The 19,282-nt window shown below is 39.7% G+C and overlaps 1 protein-coding gene and 1 pseudogene across 1 annotated transcript in view; one reads left to right on the forward strand and one right to left on the reverse strand.

The window, feature by feature from the left end:
* Gpr39 (G protein-coupled receptor 39) overlaps positions 1–19,282 on the forward strand; it is a 194,944-nt gene that overhangs the window by 20,593 nt on the left and 155,069 nt on the right. The window lies entirely within an intron of this gene.
* On the reverse strand, positions 9,816–12,592 carry LOC117283676 (annotated as a pseudogene).

The raw sequence follows: 19,282 nt of genomic DNA on the forward strand, positions 1-19,282 counted from the left end.
CTTTTTTTTTTTTTTTTTTTTTTTTGTAATAACAGTACCTTAATGACAGGCTAATGTGTGGTTCCAAATAAAAGCAATGTGGGTAGATATAGCTTTTCAGATATCACTGAGGCAGTATGCCAAGAACTCTTGGCAAATGGCTCTGAAGGACACATTACTTTAACAGCTCTGTTGAAAATATAGAGTTGTCCTGTGCGGGCAGCTCAGACACGGCTGTGTTTGACAATGGTGGGACTTTTCTTGCAAGAAAATTAGATATTTTTGGATAGGTTTAACATTGCTCTTATCATGCAAAAAGCTACTACTTCGAAAATAGTTGAAGGAATACCCTGATTGGACACCTTCCTGAAAAAGGGAGAGTTTTGGGAGGAACATTTTAATTTGCTTCTGATGATTCTGCAGATGCTCATTCCTGAAGTGGCTCCATTCCAGTATAAGTTTCGATGGTTCTACAAAGAGAAATTATTTTTCAAAAATCTCATGGAATATGGAGTGTTCGTCCATTGTCCGAAGTCACCAACCAGGCTTCACTAAATGGCAGCTTAGGAACTAGTGAGTGATGATCCAGAAAAGTTTTATTTTCTTGGCCTTGTGTTTGTTAAATGTGAATTTTAAAAACTATTCAAACACTGTGTACTATTCCCACTTATCCACAATGGTTCCCACTTCCTGTGGTGCTGCACCCAACTGCCCCGTTCATTTGTCTGCCAAGGAATTGAATTTAGGATGTATGATCAGAATCGGTGGTGTGCATCTTCCCCTTGTAGCCCTACTCTGTTATTTTGTGATGACAGCACACTTGCCACAAAGGTCTGTGGACAGCAGGCAGAATTCCCTAAAGCTCAGCTCCATTTCTGTAGAAACATCGTGTTAGTCAGCTTTTTGTTGCCTTGACAGAATATCTGACATAAACAGCTTAAGGGAGGAAGGGTTCCTTTTAGCTCACAGTTTCAGAGGTTTCAGTCCATGGTCAGTTGGCTGCATTAGTTTTATGCCTGCAGCAAGGCAGAAACATCATGGTGGGAGGATGTGATTGAGCAAAGCTTTTCATCTCGTAGCACCCAGGAAGCAGAGAGAAGGAAAGGGCCAGCAGCCAGGGATCAGATATAGACCCCAAGGTCATACCCCTATAATCCACTTCCTTTGACTAGATCCCATATCCTAAGTCTTATCATTTCCCCAATAAATAAACCATTAACTTTTAAGTCTATCGATAGATTAATCCACTCATGGGTTAGAGGCCTTGTGATCCACTCCCCTTCCACAATCCCCAGTTCTGAACATTAGCCGTTTGTGGGATGTAATAGATCCAAACCATAACAAACATCTCAAGAGTCTCTTGTCTTAATGGCAGGTCAAAAACATTCACCATCTCCAGAGGTTGGAGCCCTTTTTCTGCTGGTACCACCCTGGAAGAAATGTTGAGCAAAGTGCCAGTGACCGTTTTCTGGTAGTGGTCAATCAGTGATTTCTGTTGTGGCGGAAAGGTTTGAAAAACTCCTTTCTCTTGCTTCACTATGGCTCTTGGTTGGATCAGGGCAAGGGAGCAGTAAACTGAGGAGCTGTCCTGCTGGGCTGCCTTCCCCACTTTTCCTTCCTAAGAACTGACTCATAAGAACAGCTTCTCAGAGAAAGGACGTGGTTGACGGAGGAAAGCAGAGGAGCAACTGGAAGAGTCCTTGACACTGACTTGATTGTCAGGCGAGGGGAACTAAACACCAATCTGTACGAACAAGCTGGTGGAAATGGGGCCCTGAGCCCCTGGTTCACCAAGCTTGACCACTGCTGACATGAAGGTCCTCCAAGAAGGAGGAATTCATAGTGAACCAAAGCACTTTTCTGTCATGAAAATTTCTCTGTCTCTGAGATAAAAAAGTATTAGTGGAAGGGTTATTACAAGAAACAAAATCAAAAGAGTCCAACATGGGCCAGTTGCATCTGGACCAGGAAGGACTTGAGAGGCACTTGTGCTCCATACAAGGCGAGACTTTCACGCATGCCAGGGGAATCTGATGCTGCACGTCAGTTCTCCACCTGGCCTGCTCTCCTTTCTCCTCTGGAGGATACATTCTTCTGTGTTGGTATTCTGTGGGGGTAGGAACCTTTGCCAAAAATAACTATCTAAATAACTAACTAACTAACTAAGTTACTTTTAAATTAGAAGCCCAGGGGCTTGCTTCTGTGACATCATCTTTCTGCGCCGGGCAGGCACCTGCTGGTGAAGAAGATGCAGGGCAACAGCCCTGGGCCTGTTTTATTGGTTGCTCCTTCAGAATCATGGTCCCATGACTTCAGAGGGGCTGATGGAATCAGCTGCTGTGCCCTAACGCCCCCTCCATCTCTCCCCGAAAGCTCAGGCAAACTGAGTGACTGATTCTTTTCTTTTTTTTTTTTTCATCCTTCCTACAAATAAGCATAGTGTGTCTGTTACAGGCAGCCTCTGATCTAGGCCCTAAATGACAGGGCAGAGCATCTTTCCATGTGCTCTCAGAGAGCTTCCAGAACAGGAAGTGAGATGTGTTCACAAGAACTAGTAGGCAAAGCTTGTAAGATTCAGTAGCTAGGGCAGGCGGTTCTCTGCTTACAAATACGTTGCATTCCACAAATGAGTATATAAATTCTTGGTTTAGAAACTGGATTTATCTTCGAGTACAGACTTATTTCCATGGATGCATTCCTTTTTTTCACCATGGAAGGAACTGAGAATGACCAGAAGACTTGCTTTCAAGGGAAGGAGTCTTGTCCTAAACAAACTAATGCCACAAAATGCTGAGGCTGGTGCTGCACATTGGAAATGGCTGTGGAGGGGGCTTGGAAAGGGCCTCAGGAAGAGCCCAGATGAATGGAGTCACTAAGTCACTGAATTAGTCACTATCCCCTGCCCTTCTCTGCTAACTTCAAAGTTTCCATTCCCTCAATTCAACTATAGTGCGAAGTGTTAGAAGGAAAGCAACTTGTTTAAACTAGTCTAAGTTTACACGTGAACAAGACTGACGTGAGAGTGACGGTACTGTATCTTGATGATAGGAGACTTAGACTTGGCATGGTCTGGCCCTGGGAGGAGAGGGGCAGAAAAACTATGTATCTTACACTTCAACTCAACCCATGATTTCATCTGCTATTTGAGACTATTTTGCTTTCATGCCCTTTATGACTGTCCTTATGGTAGAATCATCTCTTACTTGGGAGTTAGGCTCTTAAATCAGTGTAAAAGCAAAAACTGTGCAGTCAGTTACCCTTGAAAATAGTTTGAAAATATCTTACATTGGAGATCAAATTACTCTCTCAGGAAGTTCTACCCAACCACTCCTTCCTTCCTTGTTGGAATAGATGATGTTCATTTGGAAAGCGAGCAGAGAAGCTTGGTCTAAGACAAAGAAAAATGTGAATCTTGAGACACTGAAATTCCATTCAGAGTGATGACCGATGGCCGGCCCTCTTTAGAGGCACGTGGTGGCTGTGATCAAACCATGGAGACAACTGTCCTGAGTGACACAGAGCTCTGCAGTTGGGTCCTTATGTCTGGGTGTGAGGGGCCCAAGGCCTGGGCCTGTGATTTAGAAGGCTCTGTCTTTCACACACACACACACACACACACACACACACTCACACTCTCAATTTGCGGTCCCTTTGCCCATTGGACTGACTCATGACACATACTCCAAACCTCTGCTTCCTGGGCTGTGATCAGCACTGCTCAGATCCCAGGGAAAGCCTCCCCAGCATCTCTGGTTTGTGTCCGTGAAGCAGAATGTGGCCATGCCTGATGGCCCTAACGGCTTTCGGCTTGCGCTATTGAAAACGGCAGTCAGACATGGCTTTACAGAATAGGGAGGATTTGAGTGGCAGAAGTGCTTACCTAAGAGGAAAAAACAAATTAATTATCTTGTCAAATGTTTCCTTTCACATAGCACAGATGGAATAGATTCTTGTACAATGAGGTGTGCTTTCCCTGTTGTGCTAAGTGAGCCCGTTCGTGCTCTCCTTTTGTTATCATTTGTGGTTCCAAAGTTCTCTTCAGTTCCCAACTGTTTCACTGTGACTAAGGATCAGTTTTCAATATTAAAGATTTCGTATTAGGCAATTTTGATTCTTAGGCAATTAGGCTATATTAGGCATTGACTACTACAATTAAGAATAGGAATTAGGAATTTAAAAAATATTTAAGAAGATTTAGTTTAGATGAAAAATAAATGAGTATCAACTTTATTTAAATAACTGATTTATATTGTTGACACTGAATGTAATTAGTATTTTGGCTTTTAATTTTTATAGAAAATTTGAATTTTGTATTTCTTAGAATTTAAATTTATATTCTATGAATTTATAGGAAGATTATAAATTTATATGTTTATACTTTAATTATATTTTACATTGTACTACACTTTAAGCTTTTGATGAAAATACATTCAAACTTTCTGGACTGAATACAATCACATTTTATTCTTTTAATCACTTAAATCACTGTGGTAATATAATAATAAAATACACATAATATTGAAACTTTCAGTTTTAATAACATTGGCAATTTTGCTAAGATGAAATTAAGAAAAATAGTTGTTATGAAACAAATATTTTGTGAATTATATTTTTTTATATCACTTATTCACTGTCTCTGGAGTTTTAACAGAATAACCAGACTTGTTCAATGATTCATCTTTGGCGTTTTACAACTTTCCGTCCTAATTAATCCTACATTTAAACACATTTTGATTTTTAGTTGATTGATTGCCATGCAGGGAATCAAATCCAGAGCCTTGTATGTGCTGGGTGTTCTGTCACTGAGCCATGTCCTCTACCCTTTTAAAATTTGCCATTATGAAGGTGTATTTCTCAGGGAGGGAGAATAGAATACTTCATTAGGTTGATCTGTAACTTTTAAATATTTTTTTCATTAAGTTTATTGGTACTCTTTAGGCATACAGTACAGTTGCATTCATCATTGGGATCTTGTACCTTTGCATGATGTATCTTGGTTCTTATTTTTTCCCCATACTCCTGCCCTCCCTTCACCTCCTCCAACTTTTAAATATTTATGTGGCCTCCATTTGTATTCTTATAGTACCTAAACTATTGAACTACTCTGTCGTATCACTAGCCAGTTGTTGAATTCTGTAAATTACTAATCTGTGGGATCACGATATTTCACCATGATCTCATTTGGTTTTTTAAACCAATGCATTTGTTGGAGCCTGGATTATATCTACCTGTGGAATTTAGAGATAACGTTCTGTAGTTGCTTTTGAAAACTTGGTGCTAATAGCTTGGTAATTGTCTCAAAGTTCACCATCGATGAAGTGCCCAGAGCTATCAGCCAAGAGTACTATAAAGTATGAAGGAGAGAATGGCTTGGTGTCTCCTGTTTCCTTCAGCTTGACTGTAATTTAGTTCAGAGTGGCAGTGGCTTTTCCAGGTCAGAATAAATTGAGAACACTGGAGAGGATCCAGTTGACAAGTATTGAGTCAGTCCTTATTAAGGAAAATAAATCTATGAGTGGGTCCAGATAACTTGTATACAACTCATAGGTCCACTGAATGGCTTCAGATGTCTTGTCTCTCAATCCCCTTTTAAAAATTGGATAGCAAAAATAGTTTTCAAAAATTATAAAATAATTTCATGCTATCACAATTTATTGTTCTAATGTAGCTGTTTCCATTGTTATGAATTATCTTAATCCATTTTCTGTGACTATAACAATACCTGAGCTTGGATAATTTATAAAATAAAAAGAGAGAGGCAGGGAAGTTCAAAACTGGGCAGCTGTATTGCATCTTAGGGTTCACGATAGCAAGGCGGAAAGAATGGGTGGGCAAGTTGGGTGCTTGTGGAAGAGACATACATGAGAGAGCAAGAGAAGTCACCAGTACCAAGCTCACCTTGTAACAACCCACTTTTGCAGTAATCAGTCCAGTCCCAGAGCGGCAGAACTCCCATGAGAAAAGCATTAATCGCTCTTAATGATTTAATCACTTTTAAAGGACCCAGTACCTTTCATTATCATTACATTGGGGACCAAGCTTCAACATGATACTTGGTGGAGAAAAACTATATCCAAGTAAGAGAGCATATTAACTTCACACACACACACACATGCACACCCTCAGAATTTGCATATTTCTAATCAGCTTGCATATATTACATATATACTAATTTTGTGTTTTAAATGTTATATCATGTCTATGTTCCCAATTTCCCCATAAATTTCATTTTTGGAGTCTGAATAATATAATAGGGTGGTTTTAAATGCCTTTTTTGTTACAGAGTAATTTAAAAGCAAAAGAAGATACTAGTTTATATCTCTCAGATAGGTTTGAGGTTTTATTAGTTCTGCAGCATCCAAATCACTCCTTAAAATCCTTACTAATTTCAACACGGCAAACAAAATGATTTGTTAATCAAAATTTTAACCAGTTAATACATGTATTAGAGTTAGCGTATTTATTCTAAGCTAAATTTTATGACACAATAGTCTCAACCTTAGTGTATGGATCCCCTACAATTGATGTGTGTATGACGTTCATGCCTGTTTTGTAGGTCTTTTCTTTCACTCCTTTATGAGGCTTTTAAACTGTGCACAGAGATTTATTGTTGTGTCTTTGCTTCTCTGACAAATTATTGGTCATTATTGTGATTTATTTTTCACTAATTTGTTTTTAGAGAACAACCTTGAGATATAACTCTCCGATACAACACTGTCCCTTCTAGGAAAAATGGGGATCTGACTCTTTGCAGCACATTAGGATAGAAGTAGACTGTCCTGCATTTGCACCAAATATAGGTCAGGGCAGGTCCTAGTACTGATGAAAAGCAAGGGTCTTTGGTCATGCAGAGCAGAGGGAAGACACAGGTTTGTCTGGCATTTGTCACTACCATGAACCTTCACTCAGTTGCAGGAATCAGCATAGGAAGAATTGTGGGAGGGATGGCAGGCCTCGAGCGGGAATGTCTGGTTTTACTAAGGAGGTGGAGTGCAGGGGTATGACTCATCAATAAAACATGAGAAATTCTTAAAATTATAGAGAAAGATAGTTAGTGGATTAAAGCACACCCCAAAAAATCACATTTACAAAATTCTCTTAGTTGGTGTAGAGATCTACAGATTAGAGCAGCACATCCATTTTTATTGACAGCATTTGCTGAGTACCCAGAACAGTGCGGGCACATTGCATTCATTCTTAATCCACCTGTCAACTAATGTGCACCCACTATGTACCAGGCATGCATTGGGCCTCCACTAAGAAATGGTCTTCACCATCTCTTTTACAGTGGGATAGATGGACACACAAACTACTCTTAACAAAAAATGCTGAACCAGATTTATGGTGGTGTGCCATGAAGGCATCATTCACTCAGCAAGTGTTCGTGGAGTTTCTGTTGTGCACTAGGCACTGTGCTAGATGCTTGGGATATGGGGGACAGGGAAGTAGATAAAAATCTCTTTCCTTAGAACTTAGAGTTCAGTGATCATAGAATATCCTCCATAGAAAGAATTTTGTGCCTCTGCCCAAGCCCTGGAAAATTTCCTGGAGAACTTTCTAGCAAGGCTAAGTTTAGAGGGAAGTAGGAATAAAGGGCCAAGGTGAAGGCAGGAATGAAAGTAAAGTTAAACAAGACATTTCTCAGACAAAGAAGTAAAAGCAGTAAGTAAATATATGAAAAAAATGTTCAGTATCACTGGTCATTGGAGAGATGCAGATAGAAATAACACTGAAATTCTATCTCACCCCAGAAAGAATGGCTGCTATCAAGAAATCAAATAACAAATACTGGCAGGGCTGTGGGGAGAAAGGAACCCTTCTCCATTGTTGGGAGTGCAGACTGGTGCAACTACTGTGGAAATCAAAATGGAGATACCTCAAAGAATTAGGATTAGAGGTTCCATTTGACCCAATTATCCCTCTGCTGCATATCTTTCCAAAAGAATTAAAGGAATCATACCACAGTGATATATGCACACCCATGTTTATAGTGGCACAGTTTGTAATAGCTAAATCTTGGAAACAGCCCATTTGCCCATCATTTGGAAACTGGATAAGGAAGATGTGGTTTTTCCATAAAATGGAATACTACTCAGCCATAAAGAATGAGAAATTAGATTCATTCATAGGTAAATGGATACATATTGAGGATATACTCCTAAGTGAAATAAATAAGTCACACATGTGTAAATACACAATAGTTTCTCTGATGTGAAAAACTATAATAGTACATAAGATTCTAATGAGATAACTGACATTGTGAAATAGGAAGAAAAGGGCTAAAGGTGTAGGGAAAGTGGGAAGGGCAGGGGAAAGGTAATAAGGGAAAATTTAAGGACAAGGAAAAAAATAGGAGAAAATGAAAAAATAGAAATAAAGTGTTTGTAAAGGGAGTGGGGAGGAGGGGGTGGAGGGAGGACAGGGACAAGGGACAAGGGGAAAAAATGAGAACCAAGACCTGCCATGTAGAGGTACAAGATCCCAATGATGAAAGTAACTGTACTGTATACCTAAAATGTACCAATAAACTCAATAAAAGAAAAAAATAAAATAAAAATTAAAAAATACATAAGTAAAAAGCCAAAAAAGACAGAGCAGCACCCATGTTTATGGCAGCATAGTTTCTCTGGTGTGAAAAACTAAAAATGTAAATAAGGTTCAAATAGTATAAATGGGAGTGTGAAATAGGAAGAAAATGGCTAAATGGGAAGAGGGAGGGGGAGGGAAAAGGAAATAAGGGAAAAATATGAAAAAAAGGAAAAAATGGAAACAAAGTCTGTGAAAGGGGTAAAGAGAGGGCAGGGGTATGTGGGAAAAACAAGAACCAAGATACATCATGTAAGCGTCCAAGATCCCAATGATACATGTAACTATTGTTTGTTTTAAATGTACCAATAAACTTAATAGGGGAAAAATAGACAGTGGTGGAGTGGGGTGGAATAGATGGGAGGAGAGCAGATATTTTAGTACTCAGAGAATTTGTAAAGGCGTAAAGATTTGAAACAACATGGTTAGGGCCTGAACACATGTGCTTTACGTAAGGAAAGAGATGATCCATCATGAGTCCTAAGGACATAAGATGATGTTGGACAGACCAGGTGAACACATGAAACACACAAAACACCGTGCAGGCAAGAAATCGCTGGGTTAAATCTGGTTGTAAATTGATGATTTGCAGAATTTGAGCAGTGGACCTATTTCGATAACTTCCCTCTGTCTCACAACTGACCTACCCCTATAGGCATGAACTGTTTACTAGCATTTCCCAAGTCCTGGGCACAGAAGATTTTGCCTGTACATTGGTAACCATACTTTAATGATGAGGCTTATCTCCATGATTATTAGGAGACCAAGATAATTTTCTACAATAGCAAGGAATTCAAACTTCTTAGGAATAAAACCCCAATTTGAATGGAACAGAGAGGAGGTGGTTAACATTTGAAATAGGGCTTCATTGTTGATATTTTGTCTTAATTTTTGTAATGCCTCAGATTTTGCCTTCTTGCATACATGTATGTGTGTGTGTGTGTGTGTGTGTGTGTGTGTGTGTGTGTGTGTATTTGGCTAAAATCATTTTCAGCTTTTGTCATTCCCTAAGATTTGTATCCATCTAGTTGTGCAATTTGGTAGAAGTATTCACAATCAAATAAAACAATTTCATATATTTTAAAAATCCAAAATAAATAAATAATGCTAAAAAGAATAGCAAATTATTAGTTTTGTATTAATAGAAATGAGTGGCCTTTGATAAAATGGTCCTCATGGGGAAGAAGTGTTTCTGCTGTTTGCTTTTAAATTGCTGCCGTGATAAAACTTTACCTCTTTTTTATGAAAATTTACCTTTGGTCTCCTTCCACTCCCTTCTTAAAAAGCAGGTTATTAATCTTTGTGATGGCGGCTGCCACCCTTGCTCATGGACCTTGCTTGGTAACTGGTACCCAAACTTGAGGATCCTTGAATTGTTCTCAGTGTCCAGGCACTTGACATCTCTATGGCTTTTCCCAGCCGCTGCTTCTGGTTGTCTGTCTTGATCTCTGTCAAGGTGTCACTTTTCTCTCAGTGCCTTTATCAGGGACAGATCCCAGATCAGTGATAAAATTGGATTCTATGTTTAGACTTTTCAAGGTGTTATTTACTTCCCATTTATCTGCAAAAGCAGTTGCCAAAGTGCTGCTGCTGTGGATTAGGGCTAGCCTGAACTTCTTTATGTGCACTTTGGTCTCCAAACTTTAACAGATTCCTTCAGGGTTGACAGCCTAAGGTTGATGTCTTCCAGGATGGAAATGTTGGCTTTTGTGTACTATAGATTTCCTTCCATGTGTATGGGGTTAGGTGGTTCCTTAAATATTGGCTTCATTAAACTTTGGATTATTGGGCTAATTGAGTCTCCAAAGGCTGCTTGTCTAAGGTATTAGTCAAAGCTGCTTTCAGTTCTGGGTCAAGGGTAGTTTTTCTTCTTTCAGAGTTTCTATGGACTTTTCTTTTGGGATTTTGACTCTCCCTTTCTTTTTTCCAGTGAAGGGCACATAATCTTCCTGTCTTTCTACTCCAAAGGCCCCTTCTCTGGTGCGTGAGGAGAGGTGCTTGTGGCTCTTTTCTGTGTCTGGTCTTTTTGTCAGAATCCAGCTAGCAGCATTAGACTCCCAGGATCTAGAACAGTGGTTGTGAACTTATGGTACATGTGCCGCAGTGGGATCTTGGTATCACTGAAAGCTCTAAAAGGTTTGCCATCAATGATATACAACATCATCCTACTGCTTGAGCTCCTCTTGTCGGATAAGCATTATGATAGAACAGTTTAGCATTGATGGAAACAGCATGGCAAAGATTGGTGAGACAAGGGATTCCAAGAATGTTCTGGAATCTATATTGTTGATGCATGCTTTCTGTGAAAGAACTGATGAGTCCTTCAGGAAGTTCTTATAGTGAATGTTCAGGTTGTTTGCCTGGAGGGAAGTGCCTCCTGGAATAGCAATGTCTTGCTGGCGACGACAAGGCAATACAATAGAAAAGCCATATTAATGTAGCCAGTAACCAGTGAGTAAGGTAGATAGTTTCAATTCTCACTTGTTAACCAGGCAGGAGGTAATTGATTGCTAGAGGACAAAAGATAGGAAATGCTTTCTCTAAAGTTTTGTTTGGCAGTATCCATTTTAGTTTAGGCATGTACAAAAGCGAAGAGGCTTTCTGTCCATGAAAATGTGGCCCATCGTGGATAGATTTGTTGGTAGTTGTTAGGTGCTGAACCCTGGGGCTTGTCACGTGACCTAGGGAGCCTAACTTCTTGTCCTAACTCACTGTTTATATCAGACCTACTGCAATTCAGTGGCACAGTGAATCTTTTCTTGCCTTGGTCCTGTGCTGTCTTTCCCTTGACATTTATCCTTCTAGGTTATTAATGAAAACTCAACAGGTGAAAATGTCGAAACTAATAACTTTGTTTTACTTTGTTTCCTGTTCCATTGGGTCAGAAAACAGCTATGCCTCTTCCATTCCTTGCCAACTGCTGCCAACTCACCTCTATGTATACTGTAAGAATTATTCATGTCTTTAATCATGTAGCAAAGTCTCACCCAGAGAATTTGAAATTGATTTTTCTTCCCTTCTGTCCAAATAGTATAGCCCCTGACACCTTTTCAGTACCCTGCTGGATGAGAGGGAGGGTCAGATTTTTATTATCTGAAGAGATGCAAATTTCATGAAAAAATAATTTTGCCTTTCCCAGTCCACTCTCTGCAAACTCCCACAGCCATCTGCAAACTGGAGCTTTACAAATACCAACCCAGATGGTATTTAATCCCTACTTGTGGCCGGAGCTGAGTAGTGAACAAAATAAGCAATAGTGTTTCTAAGGAATAGCAGGTAAGCCTTCATCATAGCCACAACTGCCATCAACACACAGCAAGGTTCCTATAAATTACCTCCGTCCTCTAGAAGATCTTTGGCCCTGGTACTCACTGTTTTTATGGAGTTGTTTGAAATTGCATTTGGTTATCAGGTTTAAGGGCTGTTCATCAGCTCCTTTTTGTTTTTTTTTTTTTTACTTTTCAAAAAGATTCCACTTCAATTCTCATCATCTTTGTTCCTCAGTTGAACTGAGAGCAAGTGCATTTTTAATGAAGCACTGATCCTTTTTTAAAGTGTTTTTCAGTGGGTCTAGATGATTGGCATTTATTGTCATTTTCTGTCTGCCTTCTGCCTGGAATATAAAGGAACCATGGAATTATTTTCTCTCTTTTTTTACAGGCCCAATGTTGTTTCACTTATTTTTCTCTCACTTTTTATCCTTTGCTGTATCATTCACCTTTGTTTCTTCCCTAAACCTTGTAGCATCCTGTAGTATACTCTTAGGGGGGCTTTTCAAAATCTTTAAGGCAGAGGACGAGGGAGTTAGCTCAGTGGTTCTGCTGCCTGCCTTGCAAGCGCAACAACCCAAGTTCAATCCCCGGTACCCCCGACAAAAAAATCTTTAAGGCAGAAGTGAGTGGGTAGGCTGAGTCAGATGGCTGGGAAACTGGAGAAGGCAGAAAAGGCTAGTAGAATGTGACCTGTGGGCCTGTCGCCGGAATCTGTGTGCACAAAGATACCAGGACTTACTTTGCCCTTTGTCCATTCTAATATCCTTTGCTCGGGGCCAGGCCCTGACATTATTAAGGAAGGCCTGACCTGACGTCTTGGGGGGCTGAGGTCTGCGTGAGTGTGCTGGAATCAAAGCTATCCGACGGGTGTCTGTGTGGAGCTCCTTGTCATTAGGTTGTACGTGTGCCTGCTAAGATCTCCACATTAAGCAGTGCAGACTTGATACCCAGCAACTGGCCACCCTCACTGCTCCTGCTGCTGTGCCTCTCTTGGGGCTCTGTTTCAGGTGAGTGGGTTGACTCTCATCTTTCTGCAGGTACCTACTTTGCAATGGATATTTTATTATAGGAGCTTGGCTGTGAGGCCTGTTCATTTTTGACACCAATAATCTTCTGATTGGGCATTCTCTTACCTGCATTATTATTGTTACCTATACCTGGGATTTGAAAAAGTTTGGTAGGAAGGCATAGCATGCATGGCACAGTGCTGGGCATATGACAGCCTGTCTGCAATTGTTTATTTTTCTCTTTCATTCTCCTTCTGCCTGTTCCCTTGAGGCCCTAGCTGGGCTGCTGGTACTATTGGGTACCTAAGGAATAGATACCAAACCAAAAACTACTGGAGAGGAGACGAGAGGGCTTTCTGCATGGCTTTTGAACTTATCTCTTCTGTGACATCAGCCTGCTGGGCTAACATAAGATCAATAGCAGCCCACCACTTCCTTTTAATTGCCATTTCCAATTCCCAGGCTTTCCGTAGCTCCAGCAGCCTGCAGGCTTTCATTTTTTCCTGGATTATAAAATACTCTGGAATCCATTAAGTGCAAAGGACCTACCTTTCCCTGACTCTGTTTGCCTAGATGCTTGATTTTCTCCAATTTCCAGCTCCAATTCCAGTTTTTTTTCCCCAATGATCACAGGTAAATGCCAAAGAAAGAGAGCTGGAGGGATCATGACCTGCCCTTCTGGCTTGAGCCGGGTGATAGGAGGAGAAATGAAGTGGCCAGGATGGTGCTATTGGGCATACTGGAAGCCAGCTGGGAGCAGACTGTCACCGTGGAGGGTGTGTGCTGGGTAGGGGGAGAGGGAAGGAAGACTCAGGTTTATAGAGGTGAATCCAGCACTGCCTAAATGTGGAGAGAGAAGCCAGGCTGCCTACGCTCTGGACTCGAATGGCTTGGGTACTTGCCAGCTTCTTACCTGTTTGCTAGTCTTTGGACTTGATGTTCCCTCAGTGTGAAACGCTTTCCTTGTCCTTGTTAGGGAGACTCGCCCATGTTTTCATTCTGGTCTCTGATACCTTCTCACTGCTGCCCTTCCACTACCCTATCTCCCCATTTTACTTTATTTTTTCTTCTAAAAGTGAGCTCCATGAGGCCAGGGACTTTGTGCATTTTGTTCCATGCTCTATTAACAGTACCTTAAGAAAGTGCCTGTCACATTGTATATGTGACAATAAATACATTTTGAATGAATGAATGGGTAACTAGAAGTTATTAGTGCTTAGGCAGCAAACAGCAAAGTGAGATTATTATATGAGGTAAGCTTGGCATCAGGCTGAATGGGGGGAACAAAGAAGATTAATTTTTTCTTAATGTCTTCTTTCTCTCCTTTCCTTTTTTCTCATCCTTACCTGTGTCTTAGTTGTACTATTTTTCTTAGGATTTACCTTTGTGCTGCTAAATATATTTATGCACTTTTCATGGTATCTTTTGAGCTCTCAAATATATAAGATGATGAAGATATAGTTTCTTCCTTCTTCCTCTTTTTACTGTAAAATTTTAATAGAGTTATATTAGCAGGATTTATAACAGATTGTTTTCAGCCATAAATCCCAACTTGTTTCTGTCCTAGTGCTACATTTCCATAGATTCAGTCTTTCTCACTAGGTCTGTGGTTTTCCATTGATCTTTTGGGAGGATGAAAAGTTCTTCCTCTAATAATTTCTTTAAAATGAAAAAAATACCTTAACTTGTTGCAGGTTCAAAAGTATTGGTACACTTATTATGATTGTTATCATGAGTGATATTTTTTCTAGGTATAAAATTCTTTTTAAATTAGTATATGTGCTGTATAATAAATTCATTCGTTATGAGGAATGGATGCATATGCATATTGCATTTTGATCATTTTATTTCCCTTTCTCTAACTCTGTTCAATATTCCCCCACTTCCAAAATCCCTACCAATTGCCACAAAGTCTATCTTTGTGTTTCTTATCATCTATCTTTTTACTCTTTATATTATTTATACTTTGGGGTTCCTATATAAGAGAAACCATGTGATATTTAGTCCTCTGTGCCTGATTTATTTTACTTAACATTATGGACTTAAAATGCATCAATTTTACTACAAATGACTCAAATTTATATTGCTTTATAACTGTGTAGAACTCCATTGTGTATATATACTACCTTTTCTTTATGTAGGTATTGACGGGCGTGTAGTCCCTTTCAAGATTTAGCTATTGTGAGTCATGCTGCTATAAACGTGGTTTACATGTACCACTGTAAAATGGTGTGTTTAACTCCCTTGGGAAGACACCAGAAGAGGTATAACTGGATCATACGGAATTTTTATTTTTAGTGTTTTGAGGAATCTCCATACCAATTTCCACAGTTTTGTACTAGTTTACATTCCAACCAGCAATGGAGAAAGATTCCTTTTTCTCCACAGTCTCACAAACATTTGTTATTTTTTGAGTTTTTTTTTCCTCATTGAGTTTATTGGTACATTTTAGGTATACAGTACAGTTACATTCATCATTGGGATCTTGTACCTTTACATGACACATCTTGGTTCTCATTTTTCCCCCTTATCCCTGTTCTTAGTTATTCTTTCTGGAGTTAGATAGAATCTGATTTGCATTGCTCTAATGGCCAGAGATGTTGTACATTTTGTCATGTACTTATTGGCCATTTGTACTTTCCCTTTTGAGAAATGTCTGTTCACCTCAATTCCCCATTTTTTGATTGGGAGTTTTATTTTGGATGGGGTCTGAAGGTTTTAGTTCTTTATAAATTCTAGATATTGGCCCCTGTTCCAAGGGCTGGGTATACATTTTTTGAGTTCACTTTGTTTTTCAGAGAATTAGATGTAAAAATATTACTCTATTGTTTTCTGATACTAAATGAAATAACAACAAAGTTTTGAAGCTAAGCCCTTGCTTCCCCCATCAATAGTGAGTGGTGCCCAGATGGCCAAAGATATTTCATGTCTCATAAATGTACTAACTCATGTTTACTAAAAATTTTCAGTATACTTTGTGTCCTCTAGAGTATTCATGACTTCCTTTATTCCTGGGGATATTTATTGAGTAATATGTTTAAATATGCTTTTATGTACTCTGCAAATATTCTTTACATTTTCTCTGTTTCTTCAAACTCTTCATGTGTTTCCATTTCATTTTTTTTCATTTTGCCTCTCATTGTCTTTTTGTGTTATTAGTAGTGCCATATTTTCTTTATCTTGATCTCAGTTTTGCCTTATTTCTCTAAAGATTTTATTTTTAAAGCTTTACTATTTTCAGATTTCTATTGGCTCATTTTCAAATTATTTGATCATAACCATGTTTTATATTTCCCATGAGCTTTTATACTTTATCTGTTTATAAGATTATAATTTCAAATATTTTGTAATGGTGACAGAAATATGTCTAATACAGATGGTATGAAAAACAAACAAAAATCCCTCTGCATGATTCTAGTATAACCTCCTAGAAATTTATCTCCCAATCTCCATTCCTAGTTTAAGAGTCTCAAAGATCACTGGTTAGGTCCAGTGTCTGTTTTCTACTGTAAGAAGCAGGCAGAGAAGAATGAAGTGACTTCTGCAAGGTTGTGTATGTTATGTGCTTCTTCTGATTTCCTGTTTGTACATGCCCTGCATATGATAATCCACAAAACGCATGTGCCTTTTCTCTGATGGGTGGAGCTGATTCATGTGAAGGTCAGCTCAAGTCACCTTTGGTTGCTGGGCTGGGCTGGATGAGGAGAGAAATGCTATTTTAGAGAAAAATAAGCAATTGGAGTAGAATGGAAAACGTTCATTTGACACCAATCGATGAGCCAGTCAGTGCGCAGGCTGAGATGTTCCGATATGATAAAGAGCTGGAGAAGCCAAATGGTAATTCAAACCAGAGCAGCCTTTGAACTTGGTCAGTTGCAGTCTCATTGGAACAAATACTGCTTCTCCACATAAGGAAAAGGGAGAAAGGAAAGCTTAATTTTAAATTTCTGGGAAGGTGTGCTTAAAACATGATATATTTTAAAACTCCACCAACAATGACTATCTCTCTTCTTTTTCTTATCTTTAACTTTTCTGTTCTTGAAATAGTAATGTTTTAAATTTCATTTGCTATCAATAACGTGCCTCTTCTGTAACCCCAGATAGGAGAGAGAGATTTACAATTACAGAGCAGAGCCAACTCTGGACAGGGGCTTGTTCTGGGAATGAAGTTTGGGGTTGGAGTCAGAAAAGCCAAAAAATAGGTTGCCAAGGATTTTCTGGACTTCACAAGCATCGGCTAAGCATCTGGGGGGCTTATATCCTGGGTGGTAGAGTAGTCTGGAGAGGATAGGTCATCTGGTGGGCCCTGACCTGTGTTGGGGTTTTTTGGAGGGAGAGCTGGGATGTATGAGGAGAGATGTGAGTGCTGACACTGCCGAGAACAGGCCAAAGCCATCTGCTTCCTTGGATGACTCTTGCCCGAGGATAATATGTGACCTTGTGGGTAGTATTTTCGTCTGCGTATGAAAAAAATAATGATTCTGATAAATGAAGTGGCCTTTCTGTATTGTCAAAGTGACTTCTGACAGGGTTTGGACTAGCTCTCATAACTCTTCCTGCAGTATGTTATGGATTTGGCTCCATCTCTGCTGCCACCAGTAGATATTTCCTAGTCCTAATGCCTCCCGGATGCTAGCATCACACTGGAGGTGATGCCACGTAAAAAATGGTCACGACATTAATTCTAGCTGAGGAGGAGCTTATTTTAAAATATTGCTGAGTATTTTCAAGTTTGAAAGTAGCATATCACAGTTCAGAAAAATTGGAAAAGAACAAGAACAAGAAACATTTAAAATAATTGCAGCCTGCTAACACAACTGCTATAATCATTTAAATCTGTAGCTTTTTGGTCATTTTCCTCATACATTCAGCTTTTTAAAAACATCTAGGGGAAACTGTATTGTACATACAATTTCATTCCTTGCTGTTTTCATGTAGCTTTTTGTCGTAAGTAATTTCCCCATAACCACTTTAATAGCAATGGGATGTTTGCAAAGAGCTATGTGATGAAGCACTTACTAACCATAGGATTAGTTTTACTGTATTAATTCTATGTGTGCCTGTTAAGTGCCTTGCGTGTAGGCTCTCCTGGCAGCCTTTGTCCCTGTGGTAAGTCACCCTGTGACCTGTGTGATTTGTGGTCATCTTGTCTCAGCTGTCCTGAGTGCTGGGATTGTAAGTGTGTGCTGATATACTCTGCTATATTTGCCTTTTAATACCGTGGTCCTGCTGATTTAATTCTGAGTTGCTGTGTGATGTGGTTACTAACATAGCCTCTAAATTTAGGTAAGCTAATTTCAAGTCCGGGCTTATCCAGGTACTAGCTGGGTGACATTAACCAAATGATTCACATCTTTTAGGTCTTGGTTTCCTCATTCATAAAATGGAGACGATGGTAATGAAACTACTTACCTTATAGGGATTTGTGAGGAATAACGACTGCGTATATGTGAAGCAGTGGCACAGTGACTGATACATGCTACGGACGTATGAACACCAGTGTTTTTTAATGTGTAAGTTTATAATAGTGGCATTCTTCTCTTGTCAATCCTTCGTCCTAATCTTCTAACACTAGAGTTGCCGTGGGCTTACTTCTAGAGTTTATACTGCGTAGGTTCATTCATTTAGCCCCTCCAGTCATTTGCTCATTCATCCATTCAATGCATATGAAGGAAGCTCTGCTTTGTACGGGCTCTGTCTTAGGTGACAAAATGCATCCGTCAACGAGACCAGCACGCACCTCGCCCTTGGACCTTCATGTGAATGGGTACGCAGAAGTTAGGTGGGAGATGAGATGAAAGATTTTTATGAATGGTGAAAGATAAAACACTTGGAAGGAAGAAAGGGGAGTGAAAAGGTGCCCACCCGAGGGATGGTTTGGTTCGCCTGTGCAAGGCACTGGGACCAGGCAGGGTGGGGGTTTTCTTATTATGGGGTGGTCTGAGGTCACTGGAGCAGACCGTAGCATCTGTGCTCGTGGTTATGATAGACAGAAGATTCATTAATAGTGTCTTCCAAACGCTCTGGATTTTTCAGTGTTTTGTCTTCTCTCAGTCTCTTTCCTCTAACCTCAGACATCTCTTTTCCCAGCTGCCAAGAAGGTCGTGCCTTGGTAACTAAGTTTATGTGTCAATTTCGGTGTATAGTAGGAAAAGGAATGGAGAAAGACAGAACGAGAAAGAACCACTTGGAGACATTCAACTCCATTTATAAAATAAGCCTTTCAGGAATGCCAAGAAAGGCTGCCTAAGAAAAACAAGGCCAAGCGTGGTGGCGCACACCTGTAATTCCAGCTCTTGGGAGGCTGAGGCAGGAATATTGCTGTGAGTTCGAGGCCAGCCTGGGCTACATAGTGAGAGTTTCAACTACATAGTGAGACCCTATCTCAAAAAACCAAAAAAAAAAAAAAAAAAAAAAAAAAAAAAGAAAAAAAGAAAA

Source organism: Fukomys damarensis, unplaced genomic scaffold (genome assembly GCF_012274545.1).
Source record: "Fukomys damarensis isolate Sample0158 unplaced genomic scaffold, DMR_v1.0_HiC HiC_scaffold_29, whole genome shotgun sequence".
In the NCBI taxonomy this organism is placed as follows: domain Eukaryota; kingdom Metazoa; phylum Chordata; class Mammalia; order Rodentia; family Bathyergidae; genus Fukomys; species Fukomys damarensis.